The 18,427-nt window shown below is 53.6% G+C and overlaps 4 non-coding genes across 4 annotated transcripts; all 4 read left to right on the forward strand.

The window, feature by feature from the left end:
* Window positions 1-687: 687 nt before the first annotated feature.
* On the forward strand, window positions 688-770 carry TRNAL-CAG (transfer RNA leucine (anticodon CAG)). Its single transcript has one exon. It is a non-coding gene; the product is annotated as a tRNA-Leu (tRNA).
* An 809-nt stretch (window positions 771-1,579) lies between these two features.
* On the forward strand, window positions 1,580-1,662 carry TRNAL-CAG (transfer RNA leucine (anticodon CAG)). The gene has a single exon. It is a non-coding gene; the product is annotated as a tRNA-Leu (tRNA).
* An 808-nt stretch (window positions 1,663-2,470) lies between these two features.
* Window positions 2,471-2,553, forward strand: TRNAL-CAG (transfer RNA leucine (anticodon CAG)). Its single transcript has one exon. It is a non-coding gene; the product is annotated as a tRNA-Leu (tRNA).
* Window positions 2,554-3,363: 810 nt separating this feature from the next.
* Window positions 3,364-3,446, forward strand: TRNAL-CAG (transfer RNA leucine (anticodon CAG)). Its single transcript has one exon. It is a non-coding gene; the product is annotated as a tRNA-Leu (tRNA).
* Window positions 3,447-18,427: the final 14,981 nt, after the last annotated feature.

Genomic DNA, 18,427 nt, shown 5'->3' on the forward strand with positions numbered 1-18,427 from the left:
AAATATGAGAAAAACAAAAGTCGCACACAAAGAGTGACTGAGAGCATTACATATTTTGTATGGAGGGAAACACAATGCAAAAAATCACGTTGGTATGCAAGGGGTCGGCATAAAAACATGTAAAATGAAAATTAATAATACTGCTATGACTGTTATACAACCAATTGTCTTCCTGTTGTAGGGCAGGTCAGATAGTGCGGCCCCCCTGGTGTGGTTATGAAGTAACTTGATGATGTTACGTGAATCAGTTCTGTGATATCTTTTTCCGTGAACCATTGTCTCACAAAGGGCAATAGACCAGCGCTGCACGAAGTACAAATGTACGCTTCATACCATGCATGACACCAGCAGTATAATTTCGATTAAATTTGGCGATAAGATTCAGCAATACCCTCAATTAAACATGAGTAAGAATCACTGGATTTCCTTGATCAAATGCATCTTGGTTATGAATATTCTTCACGGATGTTTCTGAGTAAATATTGGAATTCCCTCCTTCTAGGATCATGCATCCGTCTAAATGACAACTAGGTTGTCCAAAAATGGTGGGTATTGTTTCGCTTGAATCACTTGTGATGAGGAAGTGTTCTTGCTTAGATAAATAATTGGAATGTTTATTTCACATGAACCACGTGGATCGATTGCTGAGAATGGATTAAAATTAGCCTCTAGTGACACCATGTCACAGTCAGGATGGCCGAGCGGTCTAAGGCGCTGCGTTCAGGTCGCAGTCTCCCCTGGAGGCGTGGGTTCGAATCCCACTTCTGACAGCATGATGCTCTTTTGTGAATTAACAACAATTTTCTGTTTTGTGATTTCAATGAAACTTAGCTATCGCAATAGAATTGAGAAATATTCGATAATGGAACAAGGCAGGAACGTTTGGTGGATATAAATATGAGAAAAACAAAAGTCGCACACAAAGAGTGACTGAGAGCATTACATATTTTGTATGGAGGGAAACACAATGCAAAAAATCACGTTGGTATGCAAGGGGTCGGCATAAAAACATGTAAAATGAAAATTAATAATACTGCTATGACTGTTATATAACCAATTGTCTTCCTGTTGTAGAGCAGGTCGGATAGTGCGGCCCCCCTGGTGTGTATATGAAGTAACTTGATGATGTTACGTGAATCAGTTCTGTGATATATTTTTCCGTGAACCATTGTCTCACACAGGGCATAGACCAGCGCTGCACGAAGTACAAATGTACGCTTCATACCATGCATGACACCAGCAGTATAATTTCGATTAAATTTGGCGATAAGATTCAGCAATACCCTCAATTAAACATGAGTAAGAATCACTGGATTTCCTTGATCAAATGCATCTTGGTTATGAATATTCTTCACGGATGTTTCTGAGTAAATATTGGAATTCCCTCCTTCTAGGATCATGCATCCGTCTAAATGACAACTAGGTTGTCCAAAAATGGTGGGTATTGTTTCGCTTGAATCACTTGTGATGAGGAAGTGTTCTTGCTTAGATAAATAATTGGAATGTTTATTTCACATGAACCACGTGGATCGATTGCTGAGAATGGATTAAAATTAGCCTCTAGTGACACCATGCCACAGTCAGGATAGCCGAGCGGTCTAAGGCGCTGCGTTCAGGTCGCAGTCTCCCCTGGAGGCGTGGGTTCGAATCCCGCTTCTGACAGCATGATGCTCTTTTGTGAATTAACAACAATTTTCTGTTTTGTGATTTCAATGAAGCTTAGCTATCGTAATTGAATTGAGAAATATTCGATAATAGAACAAGGCAGGAAAGTTTGGTGAATATAAATATGATAAAAACAAAAGTCACACACAAAGAGTGATTGAGAGCATTACATATTTTGTATGGAGGGAAACACAATGCAAAAAATCACGTTGGTATGCAAGGGGTCGGCATAAAAACATGTAAAATGAAAATTAATAATACTGCTATGACTGTTATACAACCAATTGTCTTCCTGTTGTCGGGCAGGTCAGATAGTGCGGCCCCCCTGGTGTGGATATGAATAACTTGATGATGTTACGTGAATCAGTTCTGTGATATATTTTTCCGTGAACCATTGTCTCAAAAAGGGCATAGACCAGCGCTTAACGAAGTCCAAATGTACGCTTCATACCATGCATGACACCAGCAGTATAATTTCGATTAAATTTGGCGATAAGATTCAGCAATACCCTCAATTAAACATGAGTAAGAATCACTGGATTTCCTTGATCAAATGCATCTTGGTTATGAATATTCTTCACGGATGTTTCTGCGTAAATATTGGAATTCCCTCCTTCTAGGATCATGCATCCGTCTAAATGAAAACGAGGTTGTCCAAACATGGTGGGTATTGTTTCGCTTGAATCACTTGTGATGAGGAAGTGTTCTTGCTTAGATAAATAATTGGAATGTTTATTTCACATGAACCACGTGGATCGATTGCTGAGAATGGATTAAAATTAGCTTCTAGTGACACCATGCCACAGTCAGGATGGCCGAGCGGTCTAAGGCGCTGCGTTCAGGTCGCAGTCTCCCCTGGAGGCGTGGGTTCGAATCCCACTTCTGACAGCATGATGCTCTTTTGTGAATTAACAACAATTTTCTGTTTTGTGATTTCAATGAAACTTAGCTATCGCAATAGAATTGAGAAATATTCGATAATGGAACAAGGCAGGAAAGTTTGGTGGATATAAATATGAGAAAAACAAAAGTCGCACACAAAGAGTGACTGAGAGCATTACATATTTTGTATGGAGGGAAACACAATGCAAAAAATCACGTTGGTATGCAAGGGGTCGGCATAAAAACATGTAAAATGAAAATTAATAATACTGCTATGACTGTTATACAACCAATTGTCTTCCTGTTGTAGGGCAGGTCAGATAGTGCGGCCCCCCTGGTGTGGTTATGAAGTAACTTGATGATGTTACGTGAATCAGTTCTGTGATATCTTTTTCCGTGAACCATTGTCTCACAAAGGGCAATAGACCAGCGCTGCACGAAGTACAAATGTACGCTTCATACCATGCATGACACCAGCAGTATAATTTCGATTACATTTGGCGATAAGATTCAGCAATACCCTCAATTAAACATGAGTAAGAATCACTGGATTTCCTTGATCAAATGCATCTTGGTTATGAATATTCTTCACGGATGTTTCTGAGTAAATATTGGAATTCCCTCCTTCTAGGATCATGCATCCGTCTAAATGACAACTAGGTTGTCCAAAAATGGTGGGTATTGTTTCGCTTGAATCACTTGTGATGAGGAAGTGTTCTTGCTTAGATAAATAATTGGAATGTTTATTTCACATGAACCACGTGGATCGATTGCTGAGAATGGATTAAAATTAGCCTCTAGTGACACCATGCCACAGTCAGGATGGCCGAGCGGTCTAAGGCGCCGCGTTCAGGTCGCAGTCTCCACTGGAGGCGTGGGTTCGAATCCCACTTCTGACAGCATGATGCTCTTTTGTGAATTAACAACAATTTTCTGTTTTGTGATTTCAATGAAGCTTAGCTATCGCAATAGAATTGAGAAATATTCGATAATGGAACAAGGCAGGAAAGTTTGGTGAATATAAATATGAGAAAAACAAAAGCCACACACAAAGAGTTATTGAGAGCATTACATATTTTGTATGGAGGGAAACACAATGCAAAAAATCACGTTGGTATGCAAGGGGTCGGCATAAAAACATGTAAAATGAAAATTGATAATACTGCTATGACTGTTATACAACCAATTGTCTTCCTGTTGTAGGGCAGGTCAGATAGTGCGGCCCCCCTGGTGTGGTTATGAAGTAACTTGATGATGTTACGTGAATCAGTTCTGTGATATCTTTTTCCGTGAACCATTCTCACAAAGGGCAATAGACCAGCGCTGCACGAAGTCCAAATGTACGCTTCATACCATGCATGACACCAGCATTATAATTTCGATTAAATTTGGCGATAAGAATCAGCAATACCCTCAATTAAACATGTGTAAGAATCACTGGATTTCCTTGATCAAATGCATCTTGGTTATGAATATTCTTCGCGGATGTTTCTGAGTAAATATTGGAATTCCCTACTTCTAGGATCATGCATCCGTCTAAATGACAACTAGGTTGTCCAAAAATGGTGGGTATTGTTTCGCTTGAATCACTTGTGATGAGGAAGTGTTCTTGCTTATGTAATAATCCTTCAGGAGACGGCTTCGGAATCGTTCCTTTTAATTTTCACTTGACGATACACCTTGCTCACTCACTCTCCGTTGCTGGCAGACAACGGAGAGAGGACAGACCACCCACTAAGTCCCCGCCGCGCACGTGGCAACCCCTGGCCCCGTCCGCACGTGACCCTGCTCTCCTCCTGCTCCAGTCTGCTCCCGATCGTTCTCCTCCCCTCGCTCTTAACACCTCCGTCACGTGGTTCCCCCAGCCAATCATCCATGGACAGCTCCGACCATTCTCGATGGTTCCCTGTCAATCCCGGGACCACGCCCCTCATCCGGCTCCCCATTAGCTGGGGCCCCGAATGGCTAAGCCCATCCCCCTGATGGCCTGTCATGATGACGCATGGGCCATGGTCCCTATCTCAACCCTTATTGGCTACAAGCAGGACCGGCAAGCCAATCCCCACGTGAACCCTCTGTGGCTGTTATTACATCACCCCCCCCCCCCCCGGTGAAAAAATTTTAGCCGTCTCGGCTGGAAAAGGGGTGAAGAACCAATTCCGCAAAATCTTATTAGGGCACCAAGGTGCATTTAACAATTTGAGGGTGAACCAGCGTTTCGGCGCCTAACAACATTCAACAGTCACCCATAACAATAAAAAAAAAATCACAACATACATTAGGGCGCCCCTGCAGCGCGGTAACGACAGGGAATTAGCAAAACGATCAGACGTTAACGAAACGGAAGAGATCTCGACCGCGTACGCGACGCGGGACCCTCTCCGCTCCCAGCGCAAGGTCACTTTGCCTCCGGATGGACAGGAGGTGGCAGGCTCAAAGAAGAAGTCGGTTGTTGGTGCTCGGTCGCGTCCAGGGCGGGCCCCGTTGGAGGGGGGGCAGCGGGGGCTTCCTCAGCCCTCAGAACCTGTTCATCTGCAGGAGGCACAACACAATCCCCCCTGGGATCAACGGGCGTATCACGCGGCGTAGTCGGCCCAGCAGAACCCGGCAGGTCAGCTATTGGGGATGAAGGACCGACGCGCGCATCAACATAGGGTTTAAGTCGCGAGGAATGAACGTACCACCGACGTTTGCCGTATTGAACACGGATACTTTGCGAGTTCCGAATATCTACGAGCGTCACAGGCCCCCGCCATGGCCTGTGCAGTTTAGGGGACGTGCCCGCAGGTGCTTGGGGGCAGTGGAGCCACGTCAGGTCTCCCACCGACCAAGGCATGCGAGTGTGCGATCGACGCGTGTACCGTTCGTTCCTTGCCTGAGCACGGCCCGTCGCACACCGGGCGGCCTCTCGCGCCGCCGTTACTCGTTCAAGCGAGTCACGCACGTGGTCAGGCAGGGAGCGGGACGGTTGTTTAGCCGGCGTACCCAGTTGCACATCGATGGGTGGAACATTTTCGCGGCCATACATCAAAAAAAACGGTGAGTATCCCGTGGACGTGTGCGGAACCATGCGGTATGCCGCCAAGACGCCTGGTATGTGCAAGTCCCAATCGGTTTGCTTTTCACTGACCGTGTGACAAATCTTCTTGGTTCTTTCGGTAAAGTCACGTAGAAGGGAAGTAATAAAATAATAAAAGCATAGCGGAAAGGGTACGGTTGAATCGTTCCACCATACCATCTGTTTGTGGATGGTATGGGGAGGTGCGAACTTTCTTTGTACCCAGCGCGTCACAAACTTCCCTAAGCAATTTAGAGGAGAAATTCCGGCCTTGATCTGTGAGCAGCCTTTCAGGTGCCCCCTTGTCCATGACATACCCGTTCAAGAAAGCGTCGGTGATGGACGCCGCCGTTTGGTCGGGCAGAGGCCAGGCCATCGAGAAAAATATTCCACCCCGACCAGAAGGTACTTATTGCCCCTAGCCGACGGGGGAAACGGCCCCAGAATGTCGAGAGCCACTAATTCGTTAATACGGGACACTTCAATGGAACGCAACGGTGGTACATAGTGGTTCCGAGGCGGTTTCCTTTTCGCACAGTCATGGCACGAGCGGACAAAATCATTGATGTCCGCCGTCATACCGGCCCAGAAAAAATCCTTTTGCATCGCGGCCACAGTCTTTTGGACACCGAGGTGCATCAATTTGTCAGCGTGCAGAGCACGGAGCAGGTCGTAGCGAAGCGAAATAGGCACCACCAAGCGTGGTCGGTCAGACACCCCGTCGGTGCACATTAGCAATCCCGACTTACCCCGAAACATCTGCCACTTCCAGCCTCCCAATCGCGATTTCTGTTTCCCAACCAATTTACGTAGTGGAGACAGCGAGGCGTCGGCCTCCTGCTCGCGCAACCAGACCGCGTGCGGCAACCGTAAGGTGTCATCGGTGTCCACCGACACCTGCTGGTCCTTCTCTTTCGCTTTCGCCCCTGCGTCGTCCTCATTCGCTATCGCCCCCATAACCGGGCAGGGCGACGTGGGCGGTATGGCGCAGCGGTGCGTGCCCGTCAGGCAAGTGCAAGGAGGAGCGGGCGGCAGCCTTGAGAGCGCATCAGCATTCGCATGACGGGCTCCCTTTCGGTACGTTATATCGAAGGAGAATTCCTGTAACGATTCCAACCACCGGGCCAATTGGCCTGACCGCTGATCTAATTTGAGGGAATATTGCAAAGCCGCATGATCAGTGCGGACTAAGAATTTCCGTCCATACAGGTACGGTCGGTACAATCGAACAAAATGAACAATTGCCAAAAGTTTCCACCTTGTCACGCAATATCGCGTTTCCGCAGGGGACAGAACCCTGCTGCCATACGCCACCACCCTCTCAACCCCGTCTTTGCGCTGCGACAAAACGGCCCCTATGCCGATATCACTAGCATCCGTATCAAGGATGAACGGCTGTGAAAAATCAGGGTAATCTAACGTAGGTGCCGTGGCGAGGTGTTCCCGAAGTGCCTTAAAGGAATTTTCTTCCTCCGCCCCCCATTTAAACCTTTGATTTTTGCCAGTCAGAACGTGTAATGGTTTTGCCAACGTCGCAAAGTTCTTAATGAAGCGGCGATAATAGGAAGCGAATCCAATAAACCGCCGAACATCACCCACTGAAGTGGGTGTGGGCCACTCACGTACACACTTCGTTTTCAGAGGGTCAGTAGATATGTAGTGTAGTAACTCGGCGGGAGACGACTTCTGGGGTAACACACTCTTTATTTTACCAAACTCGTTCACAGGTGACTAACACCTACTTTGTATCTCGGGTGACAAACACCCACTTAGTATCTCGGGTGACAAACACCCACTTAGTATCTCGGGTGACAAACACCCACTTAGTATCTCGGGTGACAAACACCCACTTAGTATCTCGGGTGACAAACACCCACTTAGCTACCCTGGCGACTAACGCCCACTGAGCTACTCGGGTGACCAACACCCACTTAGCTACTCGGCGACTAACGCCCACTGAGCTACTCGGGTGACCAACACCCACTTAGCTACTCGGCGACTAACGCCCCTGAGCTACTCGGGTGACCAACACCCACTTAGCTACTCGGCGACTAACGCCCCAGAGCTACTCGGGACACTCCCTGCCCGGGGTATCCGTCTTGACTGTGGGTCCCCAGCCCGACCCACGTGGGCGTCGGACCCCGGGTCCCACAGTCTCGCCTCCGAGCCACACAGGGCCCCGGTCCCCACAAGGACGGCGGGACTAGGGGTCTCGGGGCACTAGGTCTTCAGCTCCGTCTTCTGGTCTTCAACTGGGTAACTCTCCCCGAGTGCTCTCGCGCGTCCCCCTTTATACCCCACCTGCGGACGTCGCTGCGAGCACCCATCCTATTCGACCAATCACTGGGCGCTGGCTACGATCCTGTTTTCCCACATCTCAGCGTGCCTCAGCACCCACGCCGCGCCGCCCCGTCATCTGTCACTCCCGGCGCGCGCGTCCACACCACGCCCACAACGCGTGCCCAACCCCGCACCCCGCGCCGCCCCGTGATCCATCACTGTCACAGTTGGCGCACGTCAACACCACCACTACATCACCCCCTACCACATAGCTCGCAGCCGACCCGGCTGCTATAAAAATATACAAACCCCCCTGTGTGCCCCGTAACACAACACAACAACAAGAACAACAACTAACGTAACAACACAACACAACGCGAACACTACCATCCGCAACCATCAACCAATGCCACCGCGACAACAGAACAATATATACAATCCGGCGAGTGACAATAGCAATGTGTATGCAGCAAGAAAAATAAATGGAAATTTTTTATTATTATTTTTTTTTTCTCGACTCGTGCAGCGTCCCATTCTTTCCGAGCCTCCCTACAACGGGACATTACCCCGGCAGAGGGGAACACCGGGCGAGCTCGGTGTCGAAAAAAACGTCTTCATGAAAATTGTTGTCCCCTAGCCCGAGTCCGCCTTGCCGGTCCGTCGTACGGCACCAGACGCGGTTGAACGTCCGGTGGTGCCGGCGGTTCAGGAAGACATCGGCCAGGCATCGAGGACCCGTGCGTGCCCCGGGGTTCAGGCTCCCGACGGTCAGCAGCCGTCAAGCCCGAGGCACCTGGGGGTGGGTCAGGTGGAGACACGTGAGGATCAGCCTGCGACACCTCCCTCCCCGAGTCGACGGTCACATCACACGCCCGGTCGTTACGGCACAGAACGGGGTCACACGGTGCCGCATAGGGCTTCAGTCGGGAGGGGTGCACGTACCAACGGCGTTTTTCCCATTTAATCTGTATACTCTGGGGTCGTGCAACCCGCACAATTTCCACCGGTCCCCTCCAAGGTCTCAACAACTTGGGGGACGTAGCCAACGGTGCATGTGGACAATGCAGCCAGGCCTTATCGCCTGGTTTCCAATCATGCGTATGCACCCTCCGCCCATGCAATCTCTCGTTCGCAATTTGCCGAGACCGCGAATTCAACCTCGCCGCCTCCCGCGCTTCAGTCAATTTGGCGATATTAAATTTGATGTGGTCTGCCAATTTTGATTTTGCACGTGGCTGGGAAATCCCCAGTTGGACGTCCATGGCCGGATCGGCCTCCCGCCCATACATAAGAAAAAATGGGGAAAACCCCGTCGCCGTATGAGGGGCCATTCGATAGGCCGCGAGTACCCCCGGCACCTGTAAGTCCCAATCAACCTGATCGTCGCAGACCTGTTGGCACAACATAGACGTAATCGTCCTGTTCAGACGCTCAACCATCCCGTCAGTCTGCGGGTGGTAGGGGGAAGTACGCACTTTCTTTGTACCCAACAGGTCGCACACCTCGCGCAACAAAACGCTCGAAAAATTCTTTCCTTGATCCGTCAGCAAGCGTTCGGGGGCGCCCTTGTCCAAAACATAGCCCTGGACGAAGGCGTCCGCCACCGCTGCAGCCGACTGGTTGGCGAGTGGCCATGCCATGGGCCATCGGGTGAAGTATTCTACGCCAACCAGCAGGAATCTATTTCCCCTTGGTGTAGCAGGAAAGGGCCCCAAGATGTCCAACGCAACTAATTCGTTTATGCGCGAAACTTGAATGGATTGCAGCGGTGGATTAGCTGCCAATGGTGGCGGTTTCCTTTTGGCGCACCCTACGCATCCCTTAAGAATATTCGCCACGTCGTTACCCATCCCCGGCCAATAATAGTCTCGCTGGATTAGGGCGAGCGTTTTGTGAAAACCCAGATGCATGAGCCGTTCATGAGCTGCCAGAACGACCCTACCCCGCATAGCAACAGGCACAACGAGCACGTGACGCCGGGACATGTCGTCCCACTTCATCAAAAGGCCCTGTCTGCACACCCAGGAACCGACCCGCGCATCCCCTACCTCGGGAGCGCCAACTTTTCGACGTAGCGTAATTAGGGAGCCGTCGGACATTTGGAGACGGCCCCACTCAATGAGGGGCAACGACAACAGCGAATCCCTCCCCGTGGGGGCGTCGACTCCCGGGGTGTCAGTGGCGGCGAGCGCAACTCCCGGGGTGCCGGCGACCGGGGGTTTGCACCGCGCCGATCCCAACAAACATGTGCAGTCCGTGCACGGTGGCAACCGCGACAAGGCGTCCGCATTTGAGTGTCGCAATCCCTTGCGGCAAATCGTCGTGAATTGGTAGTCCTGAAGGACCTCCAACCATCGGGACAATTGGCCCGATGGCTGTGCCACGCGCATAGCGTATTGTAGAGCCGCATGGTCCGTACGGACCGTAAAATGACGGCCGTAAAGATACGGCCTGAATTGCTGTGTAAAAAACACAATCGCTAACAATTCACGACGAGTTACGCAATAGCGTTGTTCGGCGGGGGAAAGAACTCTACTACCGTAGGCGACCACCCGTTCAACCCCCCCGACCACCTGTGAGAGCACCCCCCCAATACCCGTGTTGCTGGCATCTGTGTCAAGCAAAAACAGTTGTGTGAAATCGGGGTAACACAAGGAGGGAGCCTGCACCAAGGCGTCACGAAGGGAGCAGAACGCAGCCTCCTCTTCCGCCCCCCAGTGAAACCGCACACCCTTAGCCGTCAAAGCGTGCAGGGGCCTGGCTATGGTGGCAAACTGCTTGACAAAACGACGGTAATAGGAGGTGAAACCAATGAAACTGCGAACCTCCGTGACCGAGGTTGGCGTTGGCCATGAGCTGACGCAGTGCATCTTAGCAGGGTCCGTCGAGATCCCTGAACGACTCACGATATGGCCCAAATACCTGACCGATTCCCGAAGCAGAAAGCATTTAGCCGGTTTAAATTTAAGCTTAGCGGAACGCATCCTGAGGAACACCGCTCTCAGTCGCTGGAGGTGCTCCTCAAAAGTCCGACTGAAGACGATGATATCGTCGAGATAAATCAAACAGGTATCCCATTGGAGGCCCGACAAAACCAATTCCATGAGTCTCTGGAACGTGGCGGGAGCGGAATGTAAGCCCATGGGCAACCGGTTGAATTCAAATAGGCCACCAGGTGTCCGGAAAGCGGTTTTAGGTTTAGACTCGTTATCGAGTGGCAATTGCCAAAATCCGGAAAGCAGATCGAGTGTGGAAAAAAACTGTGCTCCCGCCAAGGCATCCAGCGACTCATCCATCCTGGGGAGCGGATACGCATCCGCCATCGAGATTTTGTTTAAGCGGCGGAAATCGACACAAAACCGCAAGGACCCGTCCTGTTTTTTTACTAAAACAATAGGAGCACCCCACGGACTAGAAGAGGGCGAAATGATATCGGCCGCCAACATATCAATAACCGCCGATTGCACATGCTCCTTCTCGGCTGGGCTGAGCCGGAAGGGATTCTGACGAATAGGGGCCGCGTCCCCTGTAGCTATGTGGTGGCGCAACAGGTCAGTGCAGCCGATATCGTATTTATGTTTGCTGAACACGTCAGCAAACTCGAGTAGCAAAGTCCTCAATGCTCCCAATTGCACCTTGGACAAGTTAGCTGAACCGGCACACAACGAGTCCAACCACTCAGTCCCCTCATCACTTGGAGGATGCGACTCGACAGTGAAATCTGCTTGAGCCACGAGCCGTTCCTCAACGGGTAGCGGCGCGGCGTGAGCCAGCACCGTTCCCTGCGCAATTACGGCCGGCCGCGAGCCCGTATTCAGGACCATTACGAACGGCTCACTGTCCCCTCTCACCATGGTTTGAGCAACCGCTAAGTCGAGGCCCCTTCTGGCCCTGTTAGACGGCCCCAACAGCACCCCCTGTGCCTCCGCACCCACCTCGAGTGGTTTCCTCAACCGAAGGGGTACCAACATTTGCGATCCCGGGGGCACCCGTACAGTGTGAGTTGCCAGCGCCTGCACCGTCGCACAAACCGTGCGTATTTTGGTAGGGCTCGTCAAGAACGCAACCCGCCGACCTGACGGAAGCTCAATGCAGGCCTGATCTATAAGAATTTTGATGGGCATTTTGGACAAAAAGTCCGTACCTAGCAAACAGGGAACGGCCAGCGATGATGATACAAAAATAGGGCCCGCCAATTTGATGTCACCAATGCAAATAGTCGCCCGAATCTGGCCGATGATCCCCAGGGATCCCCCATTCGCCGCATAAAATGGCACGTCTACTGGCAGAAGGGGTCTACTTTGGACGGGAAGAATGTTATAAATAAGGTCCGAGATGATAGTGGCCGACGCACCCGTGTCCACCAGCACCCGGACCTCAACCCCGTCAATAAACCCCGTCACCACGGACGACCCGGCCGACGCAGCCACTATCCTGTGGGCCAATTCGGACCACTCGACTGCTTGCGGGCCGTGTACGGACCCCCCTCGCCGAAGTGAACCCCCGGCACCCAGCCGCGAACCCCCCACCGCCAAGCGGCGACCCGAATGTGCCGTGTTTGTGGACCGAACGTGTGAGGTGCCGCGACTTGCCGGGTTTTGTTGGGATGACTTGTGGGCCTGGTCGTCGTCCCGACGTGGTCCTGTGGCGCGCTGACGCGGGGCCCGGCACCCGGCTGCGACGTGGCCCCGAAGGCCGCAGTTGTAGCAGACGACGAGGGACGTCGTAGGTTTCGGTTGCTCCAGCTTGCGGGATGAACGTGTGGGCGAACGACCTCCCGTTCTCCACTCCCCCGGACGCGATGCAGCGAAGGCCTGCTCCTGATCCGCAGCTGGCTGAGGTTCGGCGATCGTGGCGGCCAGTGCCGCGTTCCCCGCCCATTTGCAGACGACCCCCGGCTTGCGTTTGAGGACCTCGTACGCGTGAATGCTCGTGGCGATCGCCAGGGAGCAGATATCCATTTCGTCCGCCACATTGATGGGGACCCCCAACTCGTGGGCCAACGCCAGCAGCTGCTCCGTCACCATGGCGTCCTTCCCCTCCTTATCCATGCGGGAAAAAGCTGCGTCCGCCAAGGCGAGCAGTGCCGTGCGATAGGCGAGCGTCGTTTCTCCAGCCACCTTCCGCCGATCGTAGAACTGGTGGCGACACGTGGAGGGCGGTCCGAACACCTTCGCCATCAGGTGTAGTGCGGCCTGGAGCGTAGAGCGGGACGACTTTGCAGCAGATGTGAAGGCTGCAAGCGCGTCGTCGTCGAGCATCGCTGGCAACGCACGCAGGGCAGTGGTGTCGGACCACCCCGACATCTCCTGATGAGCGAGGAACCTTCATTGGAAGGCTCCCCAGTCGCCCCCATCCGCCTTGAACGCCGACAGCGCGGGCAATCTTTGCTGGAGGACCCGATCGTCGTCGACGTCGGAGAGATTTTCCCGCGCTCCGCTGTAGTTGTGTAAAATGTCGGCTCGGTTGTCAGGCGCAAAATGGAGAGCTCCGGCGCGCGCTGATGACGTGGGCTGCGCTGAGCGGAGGTCTCCGGCCACGTGGTGTCCGTGTTTCCCGCCAATCGATGGTGGCCCCTCAAAAACGGCGGCAACTTCCAGACTTTTGGCGCAAAGCGCCTTTTGGCGGGATCCCTCCAACGTCGCCTTCTCCACCAACCCCGCAGCCGTTTTTTCCGCTCGCCGGAACGGAGATGTCCGCCAAGACAGCGGCGGCGGCGAGTAGCAACTCCGCCAACCGGGAGTGCGCGTCTTGGAGGCTGGTGTCGGAGGCGAGCGGAGCGTCGGCCATCACCGTGAAGTGCTGCATCGGCGGCAACTCCTCGTCCTCTCCTCCCGAGGTTGGTGTCCCCGGTACGCCGTCGTCGTCCCGACCTCGCTCGTGGGTACGGGTAGTCTTCCTCGTGTCTATACTTCTTGAAGACAGGTTTACTTCTGACGCCAGTTGTAGTGTAGTAACTCGGCGGGAGACGACTTCTGGGGTAACACACTCTTTATTTTACCAAACTCGTTCACAGGTGACTAACACCTACTTTGTATCTCGGGTGACAAACACCCACTTAGTATCTCGGGTGACAAACACCCACTTAGTATCTCGGGTGACAAACACCCACTTAGTATCTCGGGTGACAAACACCCACTTAGTATCTCGGGTGACAAACACCCACTTAGCTACCCTGGCGACTAACGCCCACTGAGCTACTCGGGTGACCAACACCCACTTAGCTACTCGGCGACTAACGCCCACTGAGCTACTCGGGTGACCAACACCCACTTAGCTACTCGGCGACTAACGCCCCTGAGCTACTCGGGTGACCAACACCCACTTAGCTACTCGGCGACTAACGCCCCTGAGCTACTCGGGACACTCCCTGCCCGGGGTATCCGTCTTGACTGTGGGTCCCCAGCCCGACCCACGTGGGCGTCGGACCCCGGGTCCCACAGTCTCGCCTCCGAGCCACACAGGGCCCCGGTCCCCACAAGGACGGCGGGACTAGGGGTCTCGGGGCACTAGGTCTTCAGCTCCGTCTTCTGGTCTTCAACTGGGTAACTCTCCCCGAGTGCTCTCGCGCGTCCCCCTTTATACCCCACCTGCGGACGTCGCTGCGAGCACCCATCCTATTCGACCAATCACTGGGCGCTGGCTACGATCCTGTTTTCCCACATCTCAGCGTGCCTCAGCACCCACGCCGCGCCGCCCCGTCATCTGTCACTCCCGGCGCGCGCGTCCACACCACGCCCACAACGCGTGCCCAACCCCGCACCCCGCGCCGCCCCGTGATCCATCACTGTCACAGTTGGCGCACGTCAACACCACCACTACAGATACACCGTCCGAGCTGACAATATGACCCAGGTAACGGACGGAGTGTTGCAAGAGGTGGCACTTCCTCGGTTTAAACTTAAGGTCAGCCGCACGCATTCTTTGAAAAACTGTCTCAAGTCTTTGGAGATGTTCCTCAAACGTGCGGCTAAAGACAATTATATCGTCCAGATATATGAGGCACGTTTCCCACTGCAGTCCCGCCAACACCAGTTCCATTAGCCGCTGAAACGTGGCCGGGGCCGCGTTCAGGCCCATCGGCAGCCGATTAAATTCAAAGAGGCCTTGCGGTGTGCGGAATGCCGTTTTGGGTTTTGACTCGTCATCGAGGGGAAGCTGCCAAAAGCCCGAGGACAGGTCAAGGGTGGAAAAGAATTTAGCACCCGATAACGCATCCAATGAGTCATCCATCCTCGGTAAGGGGTATGCGTCCGCCACCGAGATTTTATTCAACCGGCGGAAATCAACGCAAAACCTCGTACTACCATCTTTCTTCTTAACCAAGTCGACGGGCGCGCCCCAAGGGCTATTGGATGGCGAGATAATATCTGCCGCCAGTAATTCATCTACCGCCCCACGCACGTGTTCCCTTTCCGCGGGGCTCATGCGGTGAGGGTGCATACAGACAGGTGGCGATGCACCGGTTTCAATATGGTGCGACAAAAGCGATGTGCGTCCGAGGTCCAAATCATTCCTGCTGAACACATCAGCGTACTGCAGCAACAGCGAACGCAAGGCGTTCCTCTGTTCATTAGACAAGGACGAATTCTCTCCGCATAAATCCGCGATCCAGCGTTCTTGTGAACGATCATGCGAAGATCCATGAGCAGGCATCCGCACGCGCGGCGGTTTCTCACAAGAGGCGAAATCGGTAGTGGCGTGAGCCAGCACCGATCCCTCCGGAACAACAACGCAATCAGGTCCCCCATTCAAGACTTGCATGAAAGGCGCCTGACCCGGGCGCACAATCGTTTGTGCCGCCGCCAAAGAAAAAGATTTCGATACGGAATTCGATGGGGATAACAGCACGCCTTTCGCACCCCTTCCCATTTGAAGCGGTTTTCGGTAACGTAGCAGAATGAGCATTTGCGCTCCCGATGGAACTTCCACGGTAGCCGCAACTACGGCAGTAACTGCGTTACCTGTAGGCGCCTTGGCCAGCAGGGAAGGCAGGAACGCCATCCTACGACCCCCCGGCATTTCCAAACAGTTCTGGTCGACCCGTATTCGCAACGGCATCCGGCGCAGGAAATCCGTCCCCAACAAGCATGGAACAGCTAGCAAGCGAGAAATCAATACAGGTCCTGCGGCGGTGATATTTCCAATAGCTATGCTCACATCCACCTGTCCGCAGATACCCATACTCCCACCATTGGCGGCAACACACGCATCATTAACCTTGCGTATTCTCGACGCAGGAATGGACAACAAATGGAAAATCACATCCGAAATGATGGTAGCCGACGCGCCAGTGTCCACCAAGATACGGACGTCAACGCCGTCGATGGTACCACGTACCGTCGACGAGCCCGACGCCGCAGCCACAATCCTGCGAGCCAATTTCTTCCACTGTGTCGCAGAGCGTGTCAATGGAGCAGAAGTAAAATTGGCTCTAGGAGTGTACGAATGAGTGCAAGTGGATGAATGATGTGACACGACCTGCCGGGTGTCCGTATTGTGCCGACTCGCCCGAGGTTGTTGCAGCTCCGCGGCAGGTAGAGGAGATGGAGGTCCCCTTGGCAGAGGAGGCGATAGCAGAGGTCGGCAGCGGCAATCACGGGCGAAGTGGCCCGGTCTACCACACTTGAAACACGCGGCCGACGTCGGCCGGCGGTCGGACGACCCGGCCCTCGCACGCGGTCGTCCCGTGTAGTCGCCCCGCTGGTCGCGCAGCAGGCGGCCTGGAATCCTACGCGGAACAGCCGCTGCCAACATGTCGTCGTCGCCCGAGTCGTCGGAGCAGTGGACCACCAGTCGCGGAGACCACCCCAGCGGCGGCCCGTCGATCTCGGGTTTCCCCGTCCACGCCGCCATCTGGTCCCATCGCTTGATATTAAACTTAGCGTCCAGGCAGCGCGCCACCCACCGCGATGAAAGTGGTTCGTGGCCGCACACTGGTAGCGAGATGTTGAGCTCCTGAGACAACTCCAGCATGCGGGAAAGGATGAGTGGATCCAAATGCTCGGCCTTTGCGTCGGGGTAGGCGGCCATGGCCATCGCCATCAACGCCCCCCGATAAGCCAACGGCGATTCCTCCGGTGCCCGGCGACGCGACATAAATTTCCTGGTGGCCGATGTCGGCGGGTCGTAAAATTCTGCCATCTCTGTGAACGCATCCCGCAGTGTCTTCTTCTTGGATGCCGGGATGGCGCGGAAGACCCCCAGAGACACATCATCGAGCAGCGTAGGTAGCGCTGCCAGCGCTTCTTCCTCCGTCCAGTTGACAGATCTAAAAGCCGACTCGAAGCGCCACGTAAAAGCACTCCAATCACCTCCGGCGGTGAATTCTTTTATGTGTGGAAGGCGATGTCCACGGTGGCAGGCGCGCGCCGCGGGTGTCTCCGGCCGACGTTCCCGCTCTCCACTCGGTGCAGGCAAAATGGCGTCCGGCGGCCGCGTGGTAGCAGGCGCGCCTAAAATGGCGGCTGACGACTCCGACGCAGCCGCCCCACCCAAGACGACGGTGTCCTCCCGCGTGGCAGGAGCAATGGCGGGGCCCGATTCCTTAGTAGGACCCTTTCCCGCGGCGTCCAGTTGATCGGCGATCTGGCGACCAACGGCTGGTGAGGACGCCACCGCGGTCACCAAATTGAGCAGAATTGCGCGCAGCGACTCAATCTGCTCCGCCATCAGCCGCCATTCGTCTCTCGATTCCGCAGTAGCCGCATCTTCTCCCAGTCGGCGCTGAGAGGCGTCGAGGCGAGCATCGTCGGCCGGCGGCACCAGGGCTGTAGCTCCCAACAGCTCATCTTCGTCCGTCTCCGCCTCTTCCTCCGACAGAGGCACGGGCAGGTTCTTTTTTCTGAGGTGTTTAGACATCTTGACGATCGTCCAAACAGTAACAGAATCACTTCTGACACCAATGTAATAATCCTTCAGGAGACGGCTTCGGAATCGGTCCTTTTTATTTTCACTTCACGATACACCTTGCTCACTCACTCTCCGTTGCTGGCAGACAACGGAGAGAGGACAGACCACCCACTAAGTCCCCGCCGCGCACGTGGCAACCCCTGGCCCCGTCCGCGCGTGACCCTGCTCTCCTCCTGCTCCAGTCTGCTCCCGATCGTTCTCCTCCCCTCGCTCTTAACTTCTCCGTCACGTGGTTCCCCCAGCCAATCATCCATGGACAGCTCCGACCATTCTCGATGGTTCCCTGTCAATCCCGGGACCACGCCCCTCATCCGGCTGCCCATTAGCTGGGGCCCCGAATGGCTAAGCCCATCCCCCTGATGGCCTGTCATGATGACGCATGGGCCATGGTCACTATCTCAACCCTTATTGGCTACAAGCAGGACCGGCAAGCCAATCCCCACGTGAACCCTCTGTGGCTGTTATTACACTTAGATAAATAATTGGAATGTTTATTTCACATGAACCACGTGGATCGATTGCTGAGAATGGATTAAAATTAGCCTCTAGTGACACCATGCCACAGTCAGGAGGGCCGAGCGGTCTTAGGTGCAGCGTTCAGTTCGCAGTCTCCCCTGGAGGCGTGGGTTC

Source organism: Lampetra planeri, chromosome 24, assembly GCF_965212315.1.
Source record: "Lampetra planeri chromosome 24, kcLamPlan1.2.h2, whole genome shotgun sequence".
Lineage (NCBI taxonomy): Eukaryota > Metazoa > Chordata > Hyperoartia > Petromyzontiformes > Petromyzontidae > Lampetra > Lampetra planeri.